The following is a 26,215-nucleotide window of genomic DNA, read 5'->3' on the forward strand; positions in this document are numbered from 1 at the left end:
AGCACCATACTTTTTTGCAAAAAAACTTTTTTTGTTTCTAATTCACCAAAACTGCTTTAAATCATTCCTTCAGCAGCCCAAATAACAACCAACATAAAAGTAATGTTGTGGGGTGCAGTATGTGGAAGCTACAAGCAATACAGTATTTGGATGAAAACATGAAGCTATCTACTTTTCAAATGATGAAGCTATCTATACCTAGCACCATACTTTTTTGCAAAAAAACTTTTTTTGTTTCTAATTCACCAAAACTGCTTTAAATCATGCCTTCAGCAGCCCAAATAACAACCAACATAAAAGTAATGTTGTGGGGTGCAGTATGTGGAAGCTACAAGCAATACAGTATTTGGATGAAAACATGAAGCTAGTTACACTTAGCACCATACTTTTTTGCAAAAAAACTTTTTTTGTTTCTAATTCACCAAAACTGCTTTAAATCATGCATTCAGCAGCCCAAATAACAACCAACATAAAAGTAATGTTGTGGGATGCAGTATGTGGAAGCTACAAGCAATACAGTATTTGAATGAAAACATGAAGCTATCTACACCTAGCACCATACTTTTTTGCAAAAAAACTTTTTTTGTTTCTAATTCACCAAAACTGCTTTAAATCATGCCTTCAGCAGCCCAAATAACAACCAACATAAAAGTAATGTTGTGGGATGCAGTATGTGGAAGCTACACGCAATACAGTATTTGGATGAAAACATGAAGCTACTTATACCTAGCACCATACTTTTTTGCAAAAAAACTTTTTTTGTTTCTAATTCACCAAAACTGCTTTAAATCATGCCTTCAGCAGCCCAAATAACAACCAACATAAAAGTAATGTTGTGGGGTGCAGTATGTGGAAGCTACAAGCAATACAGTATTTGGATGAAAACATGAAGCTATCTACTTTTCAAATGATGAAGCTTTCTACACCTAGCACCATACCTTTTTGCAAAAAAACTTTTTTTGTTTCTAATTCATCAAAACTGCTTTAAATCATGCCTTCAGCAGCCCAAATAACAACCAACATAAAAGTAATGTTGTGGGGTGCAGTATGTGGAAGCTACAAGCAATACAGTATTTGGATGAAAACATGAAGCTATCTACTTTTCAAATGATGAAGCTATCTACACCTAGCACCATACTTTTTTGCAAAAAAACTTTTTTTGTTTCTAATTCACCAAAACTGCTTTAAATCATGCCTTCAGCAGCCCAAATAACAACCAACATAAAAGTAATGTTGTTTTATGCAGTATGTGGAAGCTACACGTAATACAGTATTTGGATGAAAACATTAAGCTATCTACACCTAGCACCATACTTTTTTGCAAAAAAACTTTTTTTGTTTCTAATTCACCAAAACTGCTTTAAATCATGCCTTCAGCAGCCCAAATAACAACCAACATAAAAGTAATGTTGTGGGGTGCAGTATGTGGAAGCTATAAGCAATACAGTATTTGGATGAAAACATGAAGCTAGTTACACTTAGCACCATACTTTTTTGCAAAAAAACTTTTTTTGTTTCTAATTCACCAAAACTGCTTTAAATCATGCATTCAGCAGCCCAAATAACAACCAACATAAAAGTAATGTTGTGGGATGCAGTATGTGGAAGCTACAAGCAATACAGTATTTGAATGAAAACATGAAGCTATCTACACCTAGCACCATACTTTTTTGCAAAAAAACTTTTTTTGTTTCTAATTCACCAAAACTGCTTTAAATCATGCCTTCAGCAGCCCAAATAACAACCAACATAAAAGTAATGTTGTGGGGTGCAGTATGTGGAAGCTACAAGCAATACAGTATTTGGATGAAAACATGAAGCTATCTACTTTTCAAATGATGAAGCTTTCTACACCTAGCACCATACCTTTTTGCAAAAAAACTTTTTTTGTTTCTAATTCACCAAAACTGCTTTAAATCATGCCTTCAGCAGCCCAAATAACAACCAACATAATAGTAATGTTGTGGGGTGCAGTATGTGGAAGCTACAAGCAATACAGTATTTGGATGAAAACATGAAGCTATCTACTTTTCAAATGATGAAGCTATCTACACCTAGCACCATACTTTTTTGCAAAAAAACTTTTTTTGTTTCTAATTCACCAAAACTGCTTTAAATCATGCCTTCAGCAGCCCAAATAACAACCAACATAAAAGTAATGTTGTGGGGTGCAGTATGTGGAAGCTACAAGCAATACAGTATTTGGATGAAAACATGAAGCTAGTTACACTTAGCACCATACTTTTTTGCAAAAAAACTTTTTTGTTTCTAATTCACCAAAACTGCTTTAAATCATGCCTTCAGCAGCCCAAATAACAACCAACATAAAAGTAATGTTGTGGGGTGCAGTATGTGGAAGCTACAAGCAATACAGTATTTGGATGAAAACATGAAGCTATCTACTTTTCAAATGATGAAGCTATCTATACCTAGCACCATACTTTTTTGCAAAAAAACTTTTTTTGTTTCTAATTCACCAAAACTGCTTTAAATCATACCTTCAGCAGCCCAAATAACAACCAACATAAAAGTAATGTTGTGGGATGCAGTATGTGGAAGCTACACGCAATACAGTATTTGGATGAAAACATGAAGCTATCTACACCTAGCACCATACTTTTTTGCAAAAAAACTTTTTTTGTTTCTAATTCACCAAAACTGCTTTAAATCATGCCTTCAGCAGCCCAAATAACAACCAACATAAAAGTAATGTTGTGGGGTGCAGTATGTGGAAGCTACAAGCAATACAGTATTTGGATGAAAACATGAAGCTAGTTACACTTAGCACCATACTTTTTTGCAAAAAAACTTTTTTTGTTTCTAATTCACCAAAACTGCTTTAAATCATGCCTTCAGCAGCCCAAATAACAACCAACATAAAAGTAATGTTGTGGGATGCAGTATGTGGAAGCTACAAGCAATACAGTATTTGAATGAAAACATGAAGCTATCTACACCTAGCACCATACTTTTTTGCAAAAAAACTTTTTTTGTTTCTAATTCACCAAAACTGCTTTAAATCATGCCTTCAGCAGCCCAAATAACAACCAACATAAAAGTAATGTTGTGGGATGCAGTATGTGGAAGCTACACGCAATACAGTATTTGGATGAAAACATGAAGCTATCTACACCTAGCACCATACTTTTTTCCAAAAAAACTTTTTTTGTTTCTAATGCACCAAAACTGCTTTAAATCATGCCTTCAGCAGCCCAAATAACAACCAACATAAAAGTAATGTTGTGGGGTGCAGTATGTGGAAGCTAAAAGCAATACAGTATTTGGATGAAAACATGAAGCTAGTTACACTTAGCACCATACTTTTTTGCAAAAAAACTTTTTTTGTTTCTAATTCACCAAAACTGCTTTAAATCATGCCTTCAGCAGCCCAAATAACAACCAACATAAAAGTAATGTTGTGAGATGCAGTGTGTGGAAGCTACACGCAATACAGTATTTGGATGAAAACATGAAGCTATCTACACCTAGCACCATACATGTTGTGGGATGCAGTATGTGGAAGCTACACGCAATACAGTATTTGGATGAAAACATTAAGCTATCTACACCTAGCACCATACTTTTTTGCAAAAAAACTTTTTTTGTTTCTAATTCACCAAAACTGCTTTAAATCATGCCTTCAGCAGCCCAAATAACAACCAACATAAAAGTAATGTTGTGGGGTGCAGTATGTGGAAGCTACAAGCAATACAGTATTTGGATGAAAACATGAAGCTAGTTACACTTAGCACCATACTTTTTTGCAAAAAAACTTTTTTTTGTTTCTAATTCACCAAAACTGCTTTAAATCATACCTTTAGCAGCCCAAATAACAACCAACATTAAAGTAATGTTGTGGGGTGCAGTATGTGGAAGCTACAAGCAATACAGTATTTGGATGAAAACATGAAGCTATCTACTTTTCAAATGATGAAGCTATCTACACCTAGCACCATACTTTTTTGCAAAAAAACTTTTTTTGTTTCTAATTCACCAAAACTGCTTTAAATCATGCCTTCAGCAGCCCAAATAACAACCAACATAAAAGTAATGTTGTGGGATGCAGTATGTGGAAGCTACACGCAATACAATATTTGGATGAAAACATGAAGCTATCTACACCTAGCACCATACTTTTTTGCAAAAAAAATTTTTTTCTTTCTAATTCACCAAAACTGCTTTAAATCATGCCTTCAGCAGCCCAAATAACAACCAACATAAAAGTAATGTTGTGGGATGCAGTATGTGGAAGCTACACGCAATACAATATTTGGATGAAAACATTAAGCTATCTACACCTAGCACCATACTTTTTTGCAAAAAAACTTTTTTTGTTTCTAATTCACCAAAACTGCATTAAATCATGCCTTCAGCAGCCCAAATAACAACCAACATAAAAGTAATGTTGTGGGGTGCAGTATGTGGAAGCTACAAGCAATACAGTATTTGGATGAAAACATGAAGCTATCTACCTTTCAAATGATGAAGCTATCTATACCTAGCACCATACTTTTTTGCAAAAAAACTTTTTTTGTTTCTAATTCACCAAAACTGCTTTAAATCATGCCTTCAGCAGCCCAAATAACAACCAACATAAAAGTAATGTTGTGGGATGCAGTATGTGGAAGCTACACGCAATACAGTATTTGGATGAAAACATTAAGCTATCTACACCTAGCACCATACTTTTTTGCAAAAAAACTTTTTTTGTTTCTAATTCACCAAAACTGCTTTAAATCATGCCTTCAGCAGCCCAAATAACAACCAACATAAAAGTAATGTTGTGGGATGCAGTATGTGGAAGCTACAAGCAATACAGTATTTGAATGAAAACATGAAGCTATCTACACCTAGCACCATACTTTTTTGCAAAAAAACTTTTTTTGTTTCTGATTCACCAAAACTGCTTTAAATCATGCCTTCAGCAGCCCAAATAACAACCAACATAAAAGTAATGTTGTGGGATGCAGTATGTGGAAGCTACACGCAATACAGTATTTGGATGAAAACATGAAGCTATCTACACCTAGCACCATACTTTTTTCCAAAAAAACTTTTTTTGTTTCTAATTCACCAAAACTGCTTTAAATCATGCCTTCAGCAGCCCAAATAACAACCAACATAAAAGTAATGTTGTGGGGTGCAGTATGTGGAAGCTAAAAGCAATACAGTATTTGGATGAAAACATGAAGCTAGTTACACTTAGCACCATACTTTTTTGCAAAAAAACTTTTTTTGTTTCTAATTCACCAAAACTGCTTTAAATCATGCCTTCAGCAGCCCAAATAACAACCAACATAAAAGTAATGTTGTGGGGTGCAGTATGTGGAAGCTACAAGCAACACAGTATTTGGATGAAAACATGAAGCTAGTTACACTTAGCACCATACTTTTTTGCAAAAAAACTTTTTTTTGTTTCTAATTCACCAAAACTGCTTTAAATCATGCCTTTAGCAGCCCAAATAACAACCAACATTAAAGTAATGTTGTGGGGTGCAGTATGTGGAAGCTACAAGCAATACAGAATTTGGATGAAAACATGAATCTATCTACTTTTCAAATGATGAAGCTATCTACACCTAGCACCATACTTTTTTGCAAAAAAACTTTTTTTGTTTCTAATTCACCAAAACTGCTTTAAATCATGCCTTCAGCAGCCCAAATAACAACCAACATAAAAGTAATGTTGTGGGATGCAGTATGTGGAAGCTACACGCAATACAGTATTTGGATGAAAACATTAAGCTATCTACACCTAGCACCATACTTTTTTGCAAAAAAACTTTTTTTGTTTCTAATTCACCAAAACTGCTTTAAATCATGCCTTCAGCAGCCCAAATAACAACCAACATAAAAGTAATGTTGTGGGGTGCAGTATGTGGAAGCTACAAGCAATACAGTATTTGGATCAAAACATGAAGCTAGTTACACTTAGCACCATACTTTTTTGCAAAAAAACTTTTTTTGTTTCTAATTCACCAAAACTGCTTTAAATCATGCCTTCAGCAGCCCAAATAACAACCAACATAAAAGTAATGTTGTGGGATGCAGTATGTGGAAGCTACAAGCAATACAGTATTTGAATGAAAACATGAAGCTATCTACACTTAGCACCATACTTTTTTGCAAAAAAACTTTTTTTGTTTCTAATTCACCAAAACTGCTTTAAATCATGCCTTCAGCAGCCCAAATAACAACCAACATAAAAGTAATGTTGTGAGATGCAGTGTGTGGAAGCTACACGCAATACAGTATTTGGATGAAAACATGAAGCTATCTACACCTAGCACCATACTTTTTTGCAAAAAAACTTTTTTTGTTTCTAATTCACCAAAACTGCTTTAAATCATGCCTTCAGCAGCCCAAATAACAACCAACATAAAAGTAATGTTGTGGGGTGCAGTATGTGGAAGCTAAAAGCAATACAGTATTTGGATGAAAACATGAAGCTAGTTACACTTAGCACCATACTTTTTTGCAAAAAAACTTTTTTTGTTTCTAATTCACCAAAACTGCTTTAAATCATGCCTTCAGCAGCCCAAATAACAACCAACATAAAAGTAATGTTGTGGGGTGCAGTATGTGGAAGCTACAAGCAATACAGTATTTGGATGAAAACATGAAGCTCGTTACACTTAGCACCATACTTTTTTGCAAAAAAACTTTTTTTTGTTTCTAATTCACCAAAACTGCTTTAAATCATGCCTTTAGCAGCCCAAATAACAACCAACATTAAAGTAATGTTGTGGGGTGCAGTATGTGGAAGCTACAAGCAATACAGTATTTGGATGAAAACATGAAGCTATCTACTTTTCAAATGATGAAGCTATCTACACCTAGCACCATACTTTTTTGCAAAAAAACTTTTTTTGTTTCTAATTCACCAAAACTGCTTTAAATCATGCCTTCAGCAGCCCAAATAACAACCAACATAAAAGTAATGTTGTGGGGTGCAGTATGTGGAAGCTACAAGCAATACAGTATTTGGATGAAAACATGAAGCTAGTTACACTTAGCACCATACTTTTTTGCAAAAAACCTTTTTTTGTTTCTAATTCACCAAAACTGCTTTAAATCATGCCTTCAGCAGCCCAAATAACAACCAACATAAAAGTAATGTTGTGGGGTGCAGTATGTGGAAGCTACAAGCAATACAGTATTTGGATGAAAACATGAAGCTATCTACTTTTCAAATGATGAAGCTTTCTACACCTAGCACCATACCTTTTTGCAAAAAAACTTTTTTGTTTCTAATTCACCAAAACTGCTTTAAATCATGCCTTCAGCAGCCGAAATAACAACCAACATAAAAGTAATGTTGTGGGGTGCAGTATGTGGAAGCTACAAGCAATACAGTATTTGGATGAAAACATGAAGCTATCTACTTTTCAAATGATGAAGCTATCTACACCTAGCACCATACTTTTTTGCAAAAAAACTTTTTTTGTTTCTAATTCACCAAAACTGCTTTAAATCATGCCTTCAGCAGCCCAAATAACAACCAACATAAAAGTAATGTTGTGGGGTGCAGTATGTGGAAGCTACAAGCAATACAGTATTTGGATGAAAACATGAAGCTAGTTACACTTAGCACCATACTTTTTTGCAAAAAAACTTTTTTGTTTCTAATTCACCAAAACTGCTTTAAATCATGCCTTCAGCAGCCCAAATAACAACCAACATAAAAGTAATGTTGTGGGGTGCAGTATGTGGAAGCTACAAGCAATACAGTATTTGGATGAAAACATGAAGCTAGTTACACTTAGCACCATACTTTTTTGCAAAAAAACTTTTTTGTTTCTAATTCACCAAAACTGCTTTAAATCATGCCTTCAGCAGCCCAAATAACAACCAACATAAAAGTAATGTTGTGGGATGCAGTATGTGGAAGCTACAAGCAATACAGTATTTGAATGAAAACATGAAGCTATCTACACCTAGCACCATACTTTTTTGCAAAAAAACTTTTTTTGTTTCTAATTCACCAAAACTGCTTTAAATCATGCCTTCAGCAGCCCAAATTACAACCAACATAAAAGTAATGTTGTGGGATGCAGTATGTGGAAGCTACACGCAATACAGTATTTGGATGAAAACATGAAGCTATCTACTTTTCAAATGATGAAGCTTTCTACACCTAGCACCATACCTTTTTGCAAAAAAACTTTTTTGTTTCTAATTCACCAAAACTGCTTTAAATCATGCCTTCAGCAGCCCAAATAACAACCAACATAAAAGTAATGTTGTGGGGTGCAGTATGTGGAAGCTACAAGCAATACAGTATTTGGATGAAAACATGAAGCTATCTACTTTTCAAATGATGAAGCTATCTACACCTAGCACCATACTTTTTTGCAAAAAAACTTTTTTTGTTTCTAATTCACCAAAACTGCTTTAAATCATGCCTTCAGCAGCCCAAATAACAACCAACATAAAAGTAATGTTGTGGGGTGCAGTATGTGGAAGCTACAAGCAATACAGTATTTGGATGAAAACATGAAGCTAGTTACACTTAGCACCATACTTTTTTGCAAAAAAACTTTTTTGTTTCTAATTCACCAAAACTGCTTTAAATCATGCCTTCAGCAGCCCAAATAACAACCAACATAAAAGTAATGTTGTGGGGTGCAGTATGTGGAAGCTACAAGCAATACAGTATTTGGATGAAAACATGAAGCTAGTTACACTTAGCCCCATACTTTTTTGCAAAAAAACTTTTTTGTTTCTAATTCACCAAAACTGCTTTAAATCATGCCTTCAGCAGCCCAAATAACAACCAACATAAAAGTAATGTTGTGGGATGCAGTATGTGGAAGCTACAAGCAATACAGTATTTGAATGAAAACATGAAGCTATCTACACCTAGCACCATACTTTTTTGCAAAAAAACTTTTTTTGTTTCTAATTCACCAAAACTGCTTTAAATCATGCCTTCAGCAGGCCAAATAACAACCAACATAAAAGTAATGTTGTGGGGTGCAGTATGTGGAAGCTACAAGCAATACAGTATTTGGATGAAAACATGAAGCTAGTTACACTTAGCACCATACTTTTTTGAAAAAAAACTTTTTTTGTTTCTAATTCACCAAAACTGCTTTAAATCATGCCTTCAGCAGCCCAAATAACAACCAACATAAAAGTAATGTTGTGGGATGCAGTATGTGGAAGCTACGGGCGTGGCTTGACCATCGAGTGAGATGGCAGCATAGTTGAAGAGCTCTGTGAGGATTTGGGCTTTTTTCATTAAAAAAACAGCATTCAACTGTGGACCCGTTCCAGAATCGAACTACTATTGGACTGATTGGAAGATGCAAAAGCAGAAGTTTTCAACCAAAACTTCGGGTGCCTCGAAACCTGTGGAAAAGCTCGTGATTGAAGACACTGAGTCCCCACGTAAGAAACAGGCTAAGATGGGTGAGGAGTTTGAGAGATCAGGTATGACTGTTACGGAACCTCGATTAATAAAGCTGCTTACGGATCTCAGGAATGGGATTCGTGATGATTTGATTAAAGAGATTTCCGTTATTAAGAAGGATATAAACGAACTGGACATTCGTGTGGATCGTACTGAACAGGCTCTTGGTCTGCAGAGGAACTCACATTTAGAGTTAGAAAAGCGTGTGGATCTGCTGGAACACCAACTCGAGCTAAGTAAGCTAAAAATTGCTGATTTGGAAGATCGTAGTAGGCGCAATAATATACGGATCAGAAATATACCTGAATCCATACAAAATCAAGATCTAGGCGCATATGTTAAAAAAATTATTGGCTCAGTTCTGAAAAATCGTGCTGAACCAGAGATTTTGATTGACCGATGCCATCGGCTGCCGAAGTCCAACCGAGCTCCTAAGGAGGCTGCAAGGGACACTATAGCACGATTACATTTCTTCCATGTTAAGGATGAGTTCCTGACTGCTGTGAGAACGGGTGCTAATCTCTGTGAGGAGTATACAAACCTCAAATTCTTTCAAGATTTTTCTGCTTCCACTATGTCACGAAGAAAAGATTTTCAATTTCTTACAAGGGAATTACAAGCTCTGAATATCCGATACAGATGGGGATTCCCTGTTAAAGTTTTATTTAGGCATGATGGTCAGAACTATGTTATAACATCACCGGAAGAGGGAAAGGATTTTTTACAAATATTTTCGCCAAGACGTCACGAATCTAAGGGACAAAGATTTGATCGCAGAATGCATACCAAAATTGCAGAAGCTGCAGCTATATTGGATGAAGGAGCCATTATTGCGGAGTAATAGGTTTGATTTATTGATATGTGCTCTATACATATAGACATTGATTTTTTTTCCGTGTTTTTCTATTTTTTGTTTTCTTTTTGCAAGTTGATGGCGCTGACTGGGCGTGCCACACCTATTTCAAATCTCTGGAATTTCCTTATTCCTCTATTGTTCTCAGGAGTAAACAACCGGAACTTCTTTGTTAAATAAACATTGCAGTATCTCTGCAGGAGCATGGATATGTTGTTAAGAAACACTGCTACAGGGACACCGCCCAGCTATTGTTTTAAAACTATCCATATATTTTTGAGGTCTTTTTTTAACTGTCTTAATTCGAACTGGCTACTTGTTGATAATGTTTCTTTTTTATTATTTATTTCCATTTTTATTTGTTTTCTTTTGTTTCTATTTTTTTTCTTAAATGTGTGGGTCTTTAATAGATTTCTTTTATTTTTTGTTTTTTCATTCGTTTTTATGCAACGTTATTAATTATTACATTATCCCTGTCCTCACTGTTCTCTCGCTACCACCCCAACAGTAAGGCCTTTTTTTTCTACCATCAATGGAGAGGAGTATATTTTTAATTTCTTTTTACTCCTCTCTTTGGGCCTATTTTTTTATCTTTGGTATATATTTTATTTGTTCCAAATTTAGTTGGTTCCCCATTAGGAAGGGAATCATTTCTTTTTTAGTTTTGTTGTTTTTCCCCTACCTATTTGTAATCAATGGAAGCTCTTGTGTGATACTTCTTATTTTGTTTCTTTTGGTTCTCTCGCTGTGCGTGCTTGTACCTCCTTTACAATACCCTTTCATGTTTTTAAAATTTGATGTGTTAGGCCCAATCCCTTTATTTTGTGTTTTAGCCATTCACAGTCTTGTGTTCATTTTTGATGTTCCTTATAATCAATGGTATTGAAAATAATGTCCTTTAATGTTAAGGGATTGGGCTCTTTTCATAAAAGAAGGCTGTTGTTGAAGGAGGCTAGGGAGAAGCGTGTAGATGTTTTGTGCATACAGGAGTCCCACTTTAAAAATGATTTTAATCCCCACATTTTTGCTAGGTATTATCCCATTCAATTTCATTCTAAGTTTTCTTCAAAGGCTAGGGGAACTTCTATTTTTTTTAACAAATCATTGGCTATCAAGACTTTGACAACTATTATTGATCCTGACGGTAGATATGTGTTATGGGTGGGTAAAGTGAATAACGTAGATTATTCAATTTTCAATGTTTATTTTCCAACGAGTTCCCAATTTCAATATTTGAAAAACGTTATGCAAACAGCTCTTGATGAATGTAGGGGGAGAGTGATTGTTTGTGGTGATACTAATTTCGTATTGGACCCTGAAAGTGATGTCTCGAGGGAGGAATCCTCTCCCAATTCAAATTCTTATATGTCCACTGCAAAGAGGTGCTCCAAATTGTTGCAATCCAAATGTTACTATGATGTGTGGCGTCTCCTACATCCTAATGAAAGAGATTATACTTTTTACTCAGCTGGCCACAATATGTACTCTCGTATCGATCGCTTTCTAGTGCCTGAAAATATGTTAGCTTTCATTGAGAAAGCTGAAATTTTAGATTTTAAATGGTCAGATCATGCTCCTATTACTTTGGGTATTCATGAAACAATACCACATGTTCCTTATAGACCTTGGAGACTGAATGATTTCATTTTGAATAACATAGATGAAAAAATCTTGGCTGAAAAAACGTTATCTTCATATTTTGAAGAAAACATTACTGAAGATATTCCATATTCTACTATTTGGAATGCTCATAAGGCTGTGTTAAGAGGACATTTTATTCAGAGAAATTCTTATATTAGGAAAACATCGTCTGCAAATGTTAAAACTTTGGAGAAAGAATTATATAATTTAAATTTAGCAAATAAGTTAGGCCCTTCTTTCTCTGTTTCAGCTTTAATTAAAGACGTGAAAACAAAATTGGATAAACTTAATTTGGAAAAGAGTGCTAAAACTTTACGATCTTTAAAAATGTCATTTTACTCAAAGGGTAATAAAGCCTCTAATTTATTAGCGAATAAATTAAAACAAAAAACTATACAATCTAGAATAGCTTATATATTGGATGATTCTGGCCAGAAAATTTTACATCCTAGGGACATATCTAATTCTTTTGCTGCATATTATAAGTCACTTTATAACCTTAAAGATTCCCCTCTGGAAACGCAACCAACCTCTGCTAAAATAACTGAATTTTTGGATAAAACTAATCTCCCTAGAATCCCTGATTTTCATGTTGAATTTCTTGGGTCGGACATTTCTTTGGAGGAGGTGCTTCAAGCTATTAAAGATACTCCATCTGGTAAGGCACCGGGTCCTGATGGTTTTTCTGCTCTATACTATCACAAATTTAAAAATATCTTATTGCCACATTTAACAAAATTGTTTAACGAATATTGGAAAAATGGCTATATTCCTGATGAATCCCTTTGTGCCCAAATTTCTACTTTACCTAAACCCGGAAAGGAACCTGATAGGTGTTCCAATTTTAGGCCCATTTCTCTAATTAATAATGACACCAAATTATACTCGAAAATATTAGCTAATCGTATCTCAAGTTTATTGCCTCTGCTTGTTCATAACGATCAAGTAGGTTTTATTCCCAGACGTCAAGCAACAGACAATACGAGACGTTTTATTAATTTGATCTCATATATTCAAAAATCTAAACACCCCTCTTTATTTTTATCACTCGATGCTGAAAAGGCATTTGATAGTGTCCATTGGGGATATTTGGAAGATGTTTTGATTCGGTTTGGGTTCCCAGCTGCTTTGAGAAAAGCTATTTTTGCTTTGTATCAGAAGCCTACTGCAAAAGTGCTGGCCTCTGGAGTTTTGTCCGACTCATTCTCGTTATCCAATGGGACTAGGCAGGGTTGCCCTTTGTCACCTTTACTTTTTGCTTTAGCTATTGAGCCTTTGGCTGAGGCAATAAGAGTTGATAGTAATATTCAGGGTGTTACAATAGATGGAGATACTCACAAATTGGGTTTATTTGCAGACGATGTAATTCTTACGTTAAGTGATCCAGCTACTTCTATGGGTCATTTATTTTCTCTTCTTAGAGAATTTCGTGAAGTGTCCTTTTATAAAATTAATGATAGCAAAACACAGGCATTACCATTCCATATAAAGAGGAATGATTTGACTGCTCTTAAAAGATCGTATGACTTTGACTGGAGGAAGAGCTTTATTTCCTATTTAGGCATTAATTTATGTAAAAATTTAAAACATATGTATGCTTACAATTTAAAGACTTTTTGGCCCTCTTTGCTACTGGATCTTGAGAGGTGGGACAATCTTGAGATTTCATGGTTGGGTAGAATACACTCCATTAAGATGGTTATTCTCCCTAAGATTTTGTATTTTTTAAGAGCCATACCTTTAAGTGTGCCTATTTCTTTTTTTGATTCGGTGCGTTCTGCCCTCATAAAGTTTATATGGAGGAAGAAGCCTAGCAGAGTCAAATTTACCACTTTGACTAATTCTAGAGACAATTTCGGATTGGGGGTGCCAGATTTTAGGAATTATTATTATGCATCGAATGCGTCTAGCGCTTTCAAATTTAATTTGGACAGGGATTGGCCTAGATGGCTGATTATGGAAATTAATAAACTAAAACCTTTTTGTATAAAAGATGTTTTATGGGTTTCACATTCTAATCGGCCCAGGTTTACAAAAATGTACCCCTCAACTAAATTGGCTATACTCTCTTGGGATAGATTATTTAATAAACTACCAGGATCTATTACTTGGTCCAGGGCGATGTCACTTGGTTCCTTGAGATATGTTCTTCCAGACCTAGATATAGATTACTGGAATGGCAAACATATTTTTTCTATTAATGATTTCTTTAAGAATAATTCGGCTCTATCATTTACAAAATTACAAAAAAAATATAATTTAGATGCTGACAGGCAATGTGATTATGACTTCATTCTTCAAATTATTCAAGAACGATTTAATATATCTGATTTTGATGTGGATCAGTCTCATTTAGCTTTGACTGATATAGAGACAGTTTATATTAATGCCCCGGACCTGACAGGTACTATCTCATTGTGTTACTCTTCCCTCTCCTCGAAGGTTTCAGAAAAACTTAAATTTTTATCGGCCTGGGAAGAGGAATTAGGTAAAACATACGATCTAGCTGTCTGGAATGATGTGTTCTCGGGACTAAGGGGCATAACACAATGCGCACAACATTTTGAAAATCATTTTAAGATAATATACAGATGGTACCTGACCCCGGAAAGGCTTTTTCGCATGAAGATGACTACAAGTTTTAAATGTTGGAGAGGCTGTAATGGCCCAGGTAATCTCCTTCATATTTTTTGGGATTGTCCATTAATTAAACCTATGTGGGACTCTTTATTACCAATAATTAGACTTATAAATAGCGAGATTGAGGTACTTGGGCCAGAACTATGTATTTTTAAACATTTTCCGTCTGATTTGCCTAAAATAGATAAGATCATCATAGGTCATTTGCTGATTGCAGCTACTATCCTTATCCCTAAGTATTGGAAAACAGGAGTTGTTCCGACTATAAAAGAAATCTTGTATATGACTTTGGAGAATAAATCTTATGAATCTTCCATTAGGCCACCCTCAGCATTTAAAACACAACTTTTATTTTTTTGGGACACCTGGGAAGAGAAAATTAGAAAGAAATTTTTACTTTAGTTTATCTTTTTTGTTCCTTTAGATTATTATTTTTTTAATTTTGCATTTCTGCACGCTTCTTCTTAATCTTTCATCCATATGTATTTTTTTTATATGGCGAGATAACTTTGGTTAAAGTGAAGACAGAGACTTCCGGATTGAAGATTTTAATAATTTACATTTCCATTTTACCCCCCTGTTTTTTCCCCCCTTGTTTTTTTTTTCTCTTTCGAGTGATAATTGTTGTAACTACTATTTCCCAACTCTATGGTTTCAATTTGAATTATTATTGTACACTGTATATTGTATGTGCGATACTGTTTGACAGTCTCATCTGTTTGATGTTATAATTACATTTACTTTTGTTTTGTATTTTATAAAACTGTAATAAAAAATATTTGAAAAGTATGTGGAAGCTACAAGCAATACAGTATTTGAATGAAAACATGAAGCTATCTACACCTAGCACCATACTTTTTTGCAAAAAAACTTTTTTTGTTTCTAATTCACCAAAACTGCTTTAAATCATGCCTTCAGCAGCCCAAATAACAACCAACATAAAAGTAATGTTGTGGGATGCAGTATGTGGAAGCTACACGCAATACAGTATTTGCATGAAAACATGAAGCTATCTACACCTAGCACCATACTTTTTTGCAAAAAAACTTTTTTTGTTTCTAATTCACCAAAACTGCTTTAAATCATGCCTTCAGCAGCCCAAATAACAACCAACATAAAAGTAATGTTGTGGGGTGCAGTATGTGGAAGCTACAAGCAATACAGTATTTGGATGAAAACATGAAGCTATCTACTTTTCAAATGATGAAGCTTTCTACACCTAGCACCATACTTTTTTGCAAAAAAACTTTTTTTGTTTCTAATTCACCAAAACTGCTTTAAATCATGCCTTCAGCAGCCCAAATAACAACCAACATAAAAGTAATGTTGTGGGGTGCAGTATGTGGAAGCTACAAGCAATACAGTATTTGGATGAAAACATGAAGCTAGTTACACTTAGCACCATACTTTTTTGCAAAAAAACTTTTTTGTTTCTAATTCACCAAAACTGCTTTAAATCATGCCTTCAGCAGCCCAAATAACAACCAACATAAAAGTAATGTTGTGGGATGCAGTATGTGGAAGCTACACGCAATACAGTATTTGGATGAAAACATGAAGCTATCTACACCTAGCACCATACTTTTTTGCAAAAAAACTTTTTTTGTTTCTAATTCACCAAAACTGCTTTAAATCATGCCTTCAGCAGCCCAAATAACAACCAACATAAAAGTAATGTTGTGGGGTGCAGTATGTGGAAGCTACAAGCAATACAGTATTTGGATGAAAACATGAAGCTAGTTACACTTAGCACCATACTTTTTTGCAAAAAAACTTTTTTTGTTTCTAATTCACCAAAACTGCTTTAAATCATGCCTTCAGCAGCCCAAATAACAACCAACATAAAAGTAATGTTGTGAGATGCAGTATGTGGAAGCTACACGCAATACAGTATTTGGATGAAAACATGAAGCTATCTACACCTAGCACCATACTTTTTTGCAAAAAAACTTTTTTTGTTTCTAATTCACCAAAACTGCTTTAAATCATGCCTTCAGCAGCCCAAATAACAACCAACATAAAAGTAATGTTGTGGGGTGCAGTATGTGGAAGCTACAAGCAATACAGTATTTGGATGAAAACATGAAGCTAGTTACACTTAGCACCATACTTTTTTGAAAAAAAACTTTTTTTGTTTCTAATTCACCAAAACTGCTTTAAATCATGCCTTCAGCAGCCCAAATAACAACCAACATAAAAGTAATGTTGTGGGGTGCAGTATGTGGAAGCTACAAGCAATACAGTATTTGGATGAAAACATGAAGCTATCTACTTTTCAAATGATGAAGCTATCTACACCTAGCACCATACTTTTTTGCAAAAAAACTTTTTTTGTTTCTAATTCACCAAAACTGCTTTAAATCATGCCTTCAGCAGCCCAAATAACAACCAACATAAAAGTAATGTTGTGGGATGTAGTATGTGGAAGCTACACGCAATACAGTATTTGGATGAAAACATTAAGCTATCTACACCTAGCACCATACTTTTTTGCAAAAAAACTTTTTTTGTTTCTAATTCACCAAAACTGCTTTAAATCATGCCTTCAGCAGCCCAAATAACAACCAACATAAAAGTAATGTTGTGGGGTGCAGTATGTGGAAGCTACAAGCAATACAGTATTTGGATGAAAACATGAAGCTAGTTACACTTAGCACCATACTTTTTTGCAAAAAAACTTTTTTTGTTTCTAATTCACCAAAACTGCTTTAAATCATGCCTTCAGCAGCCCAAATAACAACCAACATAAAAGTAATGTTGTGTTACGCAGTATGTGGAAGCTACAAGCAATACAGTATTTGAATGAAAACATGAAGCTATCTACACCTAGCACCATACTTTTTTGCAAAAAAACTTTTTTTGTTTCTAATTCACCAAAACTGCTTTAAATCATGCCTTCAGCAGCCCAAATAACAACCAACATAAAAGTAATGTTGTGGGATGCAGTATGTGGAAGCTACACGCAATACAGTATTTGGATGAAAACATGAAGCTATCTACACCTAGCACCATACTTTTTTGCAAAAAAACTTTTTTTGTTTCTAATTCACCAAAACTGCTTTAAATCATGCCTTCAGCAGCCCAAATAACAACCAACATAAAAGTAATGTTGTGGGATGCAGTATGTGGAAGCTACAAGCAATACAGTATTTGAATGAAAACATGAAGCTATCTACACCTAGCACCATACTTTTTTGCAAAAAAATTTTTTTGTTTCTAATTCACCAAAACTGCTTTAAATCATGCCTTCAGCAGCCCAAATAACAACCAACATAAAAGTAATGCTGTGAGATGCAGTATGTGGAATCTACACGCAATACAGTATTTGGATGAAAACATGAAGCTATCTACACCTAGCACCATACTTTTTTGCAAAAAAACTTTTTTTGTTTCTAATTCACCAAAACTGCTTTAAATCATGCCTTCAGCAGCCCAAATAACAACCAACATAAAAGTAATGTTGTGGGGTGCAGTATGTGGAAGCTACAAGCAATACAGTATTTGGATGAAAACATGAAGCTAGTTACACTTAGCACCATACTTTTTTGAAAAAAAACTTTTTTTGTTTCTAATTCACCAAAACTGCTTTAAATCATGCCTTCAGCAGCCCAAATAACAACCAACATAAAAGTAATGTTGTGGGGTGCAGTATGTGGAAGCTACAAGCAATACAGTATTTGGATGAAAACATGAAGCTATCTACTTTTCAAATGATGAAGCTTTCTACACCTAGCACCATACCTTTTTGCAAAAAAACTTTTTTGTTTCTAATTCACCAAAACTGCTTTAAATCATGCCTTCAGCAGCCCAAATAACAACCAACATAAAAGTAATGTTGTGGGGTGCAGTATGTGGAAGCTACAAGCAATACAGTATTTGGATGAAAACATGAAGCTATCTACTTTTCAAATGATGAAGCTATCTACACCTAGCACCATACTTTTTTGCAAAAAAACTTTTTTTGTTTCTAATTCACCAAAACTGCTTTAAATCATGCCTTCAGCAGCCCAAATAACAACCAACATAAAAGTAATGTTGTGGGGTGCAGTATGTGGAAGCTACAAGCAATACAGTATTTGGATGAAAACATGAAGCTAGTTACACTTAGCACCATACTTTTTTGCAAAAAAACTTTTTTGTTTCTAATTCACCAAAACTGCTTTAAATCATGCCTTCAGCAGCCCAAATAACAACCAACATAAAAGTAATGTTGTGAGATGCAGTATGTGGAAGCTACACGCAATACAGTATTTGGATGAAAACATGAAGCTATCTACACCTAGCACCATACTTTTTTGCAAAAAAACTTTTTTTGTTTCTAATTCACCAAAACTGCTTTAAATCATGCCTTCAGCAGCCCAAATAACAACCAACATAAAAGTAATGTTGTGGGGTGCAGTATGTGGAAGCTACAAGCAATACAGTATTTGGATGAAAACATGAAGCTAGTTACACTTAGCACCATACTTTTTTGCAAAAAAACTTTTTTGTTTCTAATTCACCAAAACTGCTTTAAATCATGCCTTCAGCAGCCCAAATAACAACCAACATAAAAGTAATGTTGTGGGATTCAGTATGTGGAAGCTACACGCAATACAGTATTTGGATGAAAACATGAAGCTATCTACACCTAGCACCATACTTTTTTGCAAAAAAACTTTTTTTGTTTCTAATTCACCAAAACTGCTTTAAATCATGCCTTCAGCAGCCCAAATAACAACCAACATAACAGTAATGTTGTGGGATGCAGTATGTGGAAGCTACACGCAATACAGTATTTGGATGAAAACATGAAGCTATCTACACCTAGCACCATACTTTTTTGCAAAAAAACTTTTTTTGTTTCTAATTCACCAAAACTGCTTTAAATCATGCCTTCAGCAGCCCAAATAACAACCAACATAAAAGTAATGTTGTGGGGTGCAGTATGTGGAAGCTACAAGCAATACAGTATTTGGATGAAAACATGAAGCTAGTTACACTTAGCACCATACTTTTTTGCAAAAAAACTTTTTTGTTTCTAATTCACCAAAACTGCTTTAAATCATGCCTTCAGCAGCCCAAATAACAACCAACATAAAAGTAATGTTGTGGGATGTAGTATGTGGAAGCTACACGCAATACAGTATTTGGATGAAAACATTAAGCTATCTACACCTAGCACCATACTTTTTTGCAAAAAAACTTTTTTTGTTTCTAATTCACCAAAACTGCTTTAAATCATGCCTTCAGCAGCCCAAATAACAACCAACATAAAAGTAATGTTGTGGGGTGCAGTATGTGGAAGCTACAAGCAATACAGTATTTGGATGAAAACATGAAGCTAGTTACACTTAGCACCATACTTTTTTGCAAAAAAACTTTTTTTGTTTCTAATTCACCAAAACTGCTTTAAATCATGCCTTCAGCAGCCCAAATAACAACCAACATAAAAGTAATGTTGTGGGATGCAGTATGTGGAAGCTACAAGCAATACAGTATTTGAATGAAAACATGAAGCTATCTACACCTAGCACCATACTTTTTTGCAAAAAAACTTTTTTTGTTTCTAATTCACCAAAACTGCTTTAAATCATGCCTTCAGCAGCCCAAATAACAACCAACATAAAAGTAATGTTGTGGGATGCAGTATGTGGAAGCTACACGCAATACAGTATTTGGATGAAAACATGAAGCTATCTACTTTTCAAATGATGAAGCTTTCTACACCTAGCACCATACCTTTTTGCAAAAAAACTTTTTTTGTTTCTAATTCACCAAAACTGCTTTAAATCATGCCTTCAGCAGCCCAAATAACAACCAACATAAAAGTAATGTTGTGGGGTGCAGTATGTGGAAGCTACAAGCAATACAGTATTTGGATGAAAACATGAAGCTAGTTACACTTAGCACCATACTTTTTTGCAAAAAAACTTTTTTGTTTCTAATTCACCAAAACTGCTTTAAATCATGCCTTCAGCAGCCCAAATAACAACCAACATAAAAGTAATGTTGTGGGATGTAGTATGTGGAAGCTACACGCAATACAGTATTTGGATGAAAACATTAAGCTATCTACACCTAGCACCATACTTTTTTGCAAAAAAACTTTTTTTGTTTCTAATTCACCAAAACTGCTTTAAATCATGCCTTCAGCAGCCCAAATAACAACCAACATAAAAGTAATGTTGTGGGGTGCAGTATGTGGAAGCTACAAGCAATACAGTATTTGGATGAAAACATGAAGCTAGTTACACTTAGCACCATACTTTTTTGCAAAAAAACTTTTTTTGTTTCTAATTCACCAAAACTGCTTTAAATCATGCCTTCAGCAGCCCAAATAACAACCAACATAAAAGTAATGTTGTGGGGTGCAGTATGTGGAAGCTACAAGCAATACAGTATTTGGATGAAATCATGAAGCTAGTTACACTTAGCACCATACTTTTTTGCAAAAAAACTTTTTTTGTTTCTAATTCACCAAAACTGCTTTAAATCATGCCTTCAGCAGCCCAAATAACAACCAACATAAAAGTAATGTTGTGGGATGCAGTATGTGGAAGCTACAAGCAATACAGTATTTGAATGAAAACATGAAGCTATCTACACCTAGCACCATACTTTTTTGCAAAAAAACTTTTTTTGTTTCTAATTCACCAAAACTGCTTTAAATCATGCCTTCAGCAGCCCAAATAACAACCAACATAAAAGTAATGTTGTGGGGTGCAGTATGTGGAAGCTACAAGCAATACAGTATTTGGATGAAAACATGAAGCTATCTACTTTTCAAATGATGAAGCTTTCTACACCTAGCATCATACCTTTTTGCAAAAAAACTTTTTTTGTTTCTAATTCACCAAAACTGCTTTAAATCATGCCTTCAGCAGCCCAAATAACAACCAACATAAAAGTAATGTTGTGGGGTGCAGTATGTGGAAGCTACAAGCAATACAGTATTTGGATGAAAACATGAAGCTATCTACTTTTCAAATGATGAAGCTATCTACACCTAGCACCATACTTTTTTGCAAAAAAACTTTTTTTGTTTCTAATTCACCAAAACTGCTTTAAATCATGCCTTCAGCAGCCCAAATAACAACCAACATAAAAGTAATGTTGTGGGGTGCAGTATGTGGAAGCTACAAGCAATACAGTATTTGGATGAAAACATGAAGCTATCTACTTTTCAAATGATGAAGCTATCTACACCTAGCACCATACTTTTTTGCAAAAAAACTTTTTTTGTTTCTAATTCACCAAAACTGCTTTAAATCATGCCTTCAGCAGCCCAAATAACAACCAACATAAAAGTAATGTTGTGGGATGCAGTATGTGGAAGCTACACGCAATACAGTATTTGGATGAAAACATGAAGCTATCTACACCTAGCACCATACTTTTTTGCAAAAAAACTTTTTTTGTTTCTAATTCACCAAAACTGCTTTAAATCATGCCTTCAGCAGCCCAAATAACAACCAACATAAAAGTAATGTTGTGGGGTGCAGTATGTGGAAGCTACAAGCAATACAGTATTTGGATGAAAACATGAAGCTAGTTACACTTAGCACCATACTTTTTTGCAAAAAAACTTTTTTTGTTTCTAATTCACCAAAACTGCTTTAAATCATGCCTTCAGCAGCCCAAATAACAACCAACATAAAAGTAATGTTGTGGGGTGCAGTATGTGGAAGCTACAAGCAATACAGTATTTGGATGAAAACATGAAGCTATCTACTTTTCAAATGATGAAGCTATCTATACCTAGCACCATACTTTTTTGCAAAAAAACTTTTTTTGTTTCTAATTCACCAAAACTGCTTTAAATCATGCCTTCAGCAGCCCAAATAACAACCAACATAAAAGTAATGTTGTGGGGTGCAGTATGTGGAAGCTACAAGCAATACAGTATTTGGATGAAAACATGAAGCTAGTTACACTTAGCACCATACTTTTTTGCAAAAAAACTTTTTTTGTTTCTAATTCACCAAAACTGCTTTAAATCATGCCTTCAGCAGCCCAAATAACAACCAACATAAAAGTAATGTTGTGGGATGCAGTATGTGGAAGCTACAAGCAATACAGTATTTGAATGAAAACATGAAGCTATCTACACCTAGCACCATACTTTTTTGCAAAAAAACTTTTTTTGTTTCTAATTCACCAAAACTGCTTTAAATCATGCCTTCAGCAGCCCAAATAACAACCAACATAAAAGTAATGTTGTGGGATGCAGTATGTGGAAGCTACACGCAATACAGTATTTGGATGAAAACATGAAGCTATCTACACCTAGCACCATACTTTTTTGCAAAAAAACTTTTTTTGTTTCTAATTCACCAAAACTGCTTTAAATCATGCCTTCAGCAGCCCAAATAACAACCAACATAAAAGTAATGTTGTGGGGTGCAGTATGTGGAAGCTACAAGCAATACAGTATTTGGATGAAAACATGAAGCTATCTACTTTTCAAATGATGAAGCTATCTACACCTAGCACCATACTTTTTTGCAAAAAAACTTTTTTTGTTTCTAATTCACCAAAACTGCTTTAAATCATGCCTTCAACAGCCCAAATAACAACCAACATAAAAGTAATGTTGTGGGGTGCAGTATGTGGAAGCTACAAGCAATACAGTATTTGGATGAAAACATGAAGCTAGTTACACTTAGCACCATACTTTTTTGCAAAAAAACTTTTTTTGTTTCTAATTCACCAAAACTGCTTTAAATCATGCCTTCAGCAGCCCAAATAACAACCAACATAAAAGTAATGTTGTGGGATGCAGTATGTGGAAGCTACAAGCAATACAGTATTTGAATGAAAACATGAAGCTATCTACACCTAGCACCATACTTTTTTGCAAAAAAACTTTTTTTGTTTCTAATTCACCAAAACTGCTTTAAATCATGCCTTCAGCAGCCCAAATAACAACCAACATAAAAGTAATGTTGTGGGATGCAGTATGTGGAAGCTACACGCAATACAGTATTTGGATGAAAACATGAAGCTATCTACACCTAGCACCATACTTTTTTGCAAAAAAACTTTTTTTGTTTCTAATTCACCAAAACTGCTTTAAATCATGCCTTCAGCAGCCCAAATAACAACCAACATAAAAGTAATGTTGTGGGGTGCAGTATGTGGAAGCTACAAGCAATACAGTATTTGGATGAAAACATGAAGCTATCTACTTTTCAAATGATGAAGCTTTCTACACCTAGCACCATACTTTTTTGAAAAAAAACTTTTTTTGTTTCTAATTCACCAAAACTGCTTTAAATCATGCCTTCAGCAGCCCAAATAACAACCAACATAAAAGTAATGTTGTGAGATGCAGTATGTGGAAGCTACAAGCAATACAGTATTTGGATGAAAACATGAAGCTATCCACTTTTCAAATGATGAAGCTATCTATACCTAGCACCATACTTTTTTGCAAAAAAACTTTTTTTGTTTCTAATTCACCAAAACTGCTTTAAATCATGCCTTCAGCAGCCCAAATAACAACCAACATAAAAGTAATGTTGTGGGATGCAGTATGTGGAAGCTACACGCAATACAGTATTTGGATGAAAACATTAAGCTATCTACACCTAGCACCATACTTTTTTGCAAAAAAACTTTTTTTGTTTCTAATTCACCAAAACTGCTTTAAATCATGCCTTCAGCAGCCCAAATAACAACCAACATAAAAGTAATGTTGTGGGGTGCAGTATGTGGAAGCTACAAGCAATACAGTATTTGGATGAAAACATGAAGCTAGTTACACTTAGCACCATACTTTTTTGCAAAAAAACTTTTTTTGTTTCTAATTCACCAAAACTGCTTTAAATCATGCCTTCAGCAGCCCAAATAACAACCAACATAAAAGTAATGTTGTGGGATGCAGTATGTGGAAGCTACAAGCAATACAGTATTTGAATGAAAACATGAAGCTATCTACACCTAGCACCATACTTTTTTGCAAAAAAACTTTTTTTGTTTCTAATTCACCAAAACTGCTTTAAATCATGCCTTCAGCAGCCCAAATAACAACCAACATAAAAGTAATGTTGTGGGATGCAGTATGTGGAAGCTACACGCAATACAGTATTTGGATGAAAACATGAAGCTATCTACACCTAGCACCATACTTTTTTGCAAAAAAACTTTTTTTGTTTCTAATTCACCAAAACTGCTTTAAATCATGCCTTCAGCAGCCCAAATAACAACCAACATAAAAGTAATGTTGTGGGGTGCAGTATGTGGAAGCTACAAGCAATACAGTATTTGGATGAAAACATGAAGCTATCTACTTTTCAAATGATGAAGCTATCTACACCTAGCACCATACTTTTTTGCAAAAAAACTTTTTTTGTTTCTAATTCACCAAAACTGCTTTAAATCATGCCTTCAACAGCCCAAATAACAACCAACATAAAAGTAATGTTGTGGGGTGCAGTATGTGGAAGCTACAAGCAATACAGTATTTGGATGAAAACATGAAGCTAGTTACACTTAGCACCATACTTTTTTGCAAAAAAACTTTTTTTGTTTCTAATTCACCAAAACTGCTTTAAATCATGCCTTCAGCAGCCCAAATAACAACCAACATAAAAGTAATGTTGTGGGATGCAGTATGTGGAAGCTACAAGCAATACAGTATTTGAATGAAAACATGAAGCTATCTACACCTAGCACCATACTTTTTTGCAAAAAAACTTTTTTTGTTTCTAATTCACCAAAACTGCTTTAAATCATGCCTTCAGCAGCCCAAATAACAACCAACATAAAAGTAATGTTGTGGGATGCAGTATGTGGAAGCTACACGCAATACAGTATTTGGATGAAAACATGAAGCTATCTACACCTAGCACCATACTTTTTTGCAAAAAAACTTTTTTTGTTTCTAATTCACCAAAACTGCTTTAAATCATGCCTTCAGCAGCCCAAATAACAACCAACATAAAAGTAATGTTGTGGGGTGCAGTATGTGGAAGCTACAAGCAATACAGTATTTGGATGAAAACATGAAGCTATCTACTTTTCAAATGATGAAGCTTTCTACACCTAGCACCATACTTTTTTGAAAAAAAACTTTTTTTGTTTCTAATTCACCAAAACTGCTTTAAATCATGCCTTCAGCAGCCCAAATAACAACCAACATAAAAGTAATGTTGTGAGATGCAGTATGTGGAAGCTACACGCAATACAGTATTTGGATGAAAACATGAAGCTATCTACACCTAGCACAATACTTTTTTGGAAAAAAACTTTTTTTGTTTCTAATTCACCAAAACTGCTTTAAATCATGCCTTCAGCAGCCCAAATAACAACCAACATAAAAGTAATGTTGTGGGGTGCAGTATGTGGAAGCTACAAGCAATACAGTATTTGGATGAAAACATGAAGCTATCTACTTTTCAAATGATGAAGCTATCTACACCTAGCACCATACTTTTTTGCAAAAAAACTTTTTTTGTTTCTAATTCACCAAAACTGCTTTAAATCATGCCTTCAGCAGCCCAAATAACAACCAACATAAAAGTAATGTTGTGGGGTGCAGTATGTGGAAGCTACAAGCAATACAGTATTTGGATGAAAACATGAAGCTAGTTACACTTAGCACCATACTTTTTTGCAAAAAAAACTTTTTTGTTTCTAATTCACCAAAACTGCTTTAAATCATGCCTTCAGCAGCCCAAATA

This window comes from Spea bombifrons, chromosome 4 (assembly GCF_027358695.1).
Source record: "Spea bombifrons isolate aSpeBom1 chromosome 4, aSpeBom1.2.pri, whole genome shotgun sequence".
NCBI lineage: Eukaryota > Metazoa > Chordata > Amphibia > Anura > Pelobatidae > Spea > Spea bombifrons.